This window comes from Rhamphochromis longiceps, linkage group LG14 (genome assembly GCF_057381845.1).
Source record: "Rhamphochromis longiceps isolate RC_006_pf linkage group LG14, R_longiceps_female_GT1.1, whole genome shotgun sequence".
NCBI classification, from domain to species: Eukaryota; Metazoa; Chordata; class Actinopteri; order Cichliformes; family Cichlidae; genus Rhamphochromis; species Rhamphochromis longiceps.
The window spans coordinates 6,034,203-6,036,945 of NC_140570.1; the positions used below are offsets into that span (position 1 = coordinate 6,034,203).

Genomic DNA, 2,743 nt, shown 5'->3' on the forward strand with positions numbered 1-2,743 from the left:
ACATGCAACACATTCACAGAGGAAGAGGACACAAAGGGAGGACATGCAGAGGCTGTGTTAAAGTCAGAAATCCAAATCTTTAGTCAAAAACAGGCGGCGGTTACAAACAGGAAGACAAGCAGTCCATCAAACAGTCTACAGGGTCAAACATACAGAGAATTCAAACAGCAGTAAAAAAAATAACTGGACACTGAAAAACTTAAAGCAATGTGAGACACAATAAAAGGAAGCAGCGCAGTATATTCACTGAATTATCATCAATTACAAAAGAGAAAAAGAGAATAGGAGAAAAACAATGATTTCTACGAAAATAAACCTTGATGGAAACATACAGAATGTAAACTGTGTGAGTTTGGTGAACTTTGTTAGTAACAAATGAGAAAAAAAGAGAGAGACAAAAACTCAGTATTCGTTACATTACATTACATTAGAAAGCATCTAAACATTCTGGTCGTGGATTTTTACAGTCTTAGTTCCGCTCGCTGTCATCATTATAATCATCATGATCAATGGCGAGGTCCTGAGGTGGGTGGGGCTGTCTCTGGTGCTGTCACCATGAAGGAACAGCATCTGGCACGTGTTGCTGAAACATCTCAGTACACTGGTGTAGTTTCCTCTCCAGCTGTTTGACATTTGACACTTCAACATTAAGGGGAAGAAGAAGAAATAGTGTTAGGTCAGGTGACCATATGGTTTCTAAAGTAACTGACAGGGAGTAACCAGGCCGTTAGAAATGGATGGCAGAAGTGGCGCAGCTGCCCCTCTGTTGGTCTTCCTTGGTCTCTTGTATTCTGGGGGCCTCTGGATGTCTGGAATTTTGATCTCCTCCATACCTGCTTCATGCCCTGGTGGACGGGGCTGTGGCTCCCCACACCGTCTAGCACATAGGTGTCAAACTCTGGCCTGCAGCCTAATTACATTTGGCCCGCAAAGCCATACCAAATTACTATTAGAGCTGACCTCTAATAGCTAATATATATAGTTTAGTATTAAGCTTTGCTTGTTCCATATTCAGTTTTTCAGCAAAACTTGTTTGAGTCTATAAGAAAAGATTCATTCTCATGAATGGAGGAAGATTTTTTTTTTTATATTAATGTTAGCCCACGACTTTGTTCCAGTTTTGAATTTTGGCCCACTGTGTATTTGAGTTTGACACCCCTGCTCTAGCAGATCATTACATGAAGGAACCTTTTAAAAAGCACGTCCATGCTCACAGGTGTACACACGGGTGCTCACACACACAAACTACACCCTTTTTGGCTCCTACCTCAAAGCACACTCTGCGCTGTCGATATTATGTGGTGCACAATAATGTTTAATATTTAGTATTTACTGTTATATTCACATATATCATCGTGATGTTGTTTATTGTATTGCTCTCTTTTTCTTCTGCTGTTTTTCTTTTTTCTTTCTCAACAGGTGATCTAGGTTATTGTATTGTATGTATTTTTTTTTGTCTGCTTATTTAGTTGTTTTTTGTTTTTTTGCTCTTTATTCCCGTCCCTCTTCTCCGCTGTTTTTCCCCCTCTTCCTTTCTCCCTTTTCTTTTCCTCATTCAAGTCTGTCCTGTATCTAGCAAGTGAAAATAAAAAATAAATAAAATAAACAATAAAAGGTATACCAAATAGACCATTACGGCAAGGCTGGGATGGTCAATTTGGTAAAGTAAATCCGTTGGGCATCTTTCTTCGCCTTTAGAGAATAATTCTGATGGCAAAAGAACCAAACGGGACAGGCAGAAAAAAAAAAGAAAAAAGAAAAGAAATGGATGGCATGTGTTTAGAGGTACTGTAGCTGTACTTACCAAAAGCAGAAGCACACAGATGACAGATCAGATGCTGAATGTTGCAGGAACATGCTCATGTGTGGTGGTCATTCAGTGCTGCTCCGGCAGGTTAGACAGTCCAAGACTGATATCCTGCCCATCTGAGAGTTTGAAAACACACATGCAAAGATTTATTTTGTATTACAGTCAAAGTTGGATGTTCATTTTTGTCCTTTAAAAATGTTTGTGTATTTGAAAGCACTAACATTTAAGGATGACTTGGATCGTCTCCTTTAAAGGGGAGACAAGTGTATCCACTGATCCACGTCACTTTACCTGGATGATGACTCCTCTCCCCCTCACTCAGAAACACTCCTAATATAACCAAGCAAATAAATAATATTGAAGATTTACTTACATCATTACAAAAACATCAAAAACATCTCCCTTTGATTCTATTTCTCCATTCCTGCTGAACATCAGGCAACAAATATCTCAATAAATCACAGTAAAATGTAAAGCACATGTTTTCTCTGCTTTGTCTAACCTCTGCAGAGCCTCTGTCAAGAAAAACACATCTGTAAGCATAAAACAAATATACATTTCATAACACGTCACTGGACAAACCTCGGTCAGTTGATTTCCTCTGTGCAGTGTAGACGAGCATCACCACCGTCTCTCCACACTGTCACCATCTGTGAGCACAAACTGCTGCTCTGCCAGCATGTAGGAAATCACATATCACACACACAGGGGTGAAGAAACATTAGAGCTCAACTTTATACTTTAGATCTAAACAGATCAAACTAGTTCTTAGCTTCAACAATCAGTGAACAGACAAACAATGATACCATACTGATTCTGTATGAATACAATATGGTATTTTCAATACAGGTGTCAAATTAATTTATTAAAACTAATACAGATATATGTATATCTTTTTTTTTGATAAATTAGTTTGCTAAATTATAAGAATAT

The 2,743-nt window shown here is 38.4% G+C and overlaps 1 long non-coding RNA gene across 1 annotated transcript; it reads right to left on the bottom strand.

Annotated features, from left to right (window-relative positions):
• Positions 1-458: 458 nt before the first annotated feature.
• Positions 459-2,428, bottom strand: LOC146653475 (uncharacterized). Its single transcript, XR_014914753.1, has 3 exons — positions 2,032-2,428; positions 1,805-1,926; positions 459-639 (listed from the first exon to the last, which is right to left on the bottom strand). It is a non-coding gene; the product is annotated as an uncharacterized LOC146653475 (long non-coding RNA).
• Positions 2,429-2,743: the final 315 nt, after the last annotated feature.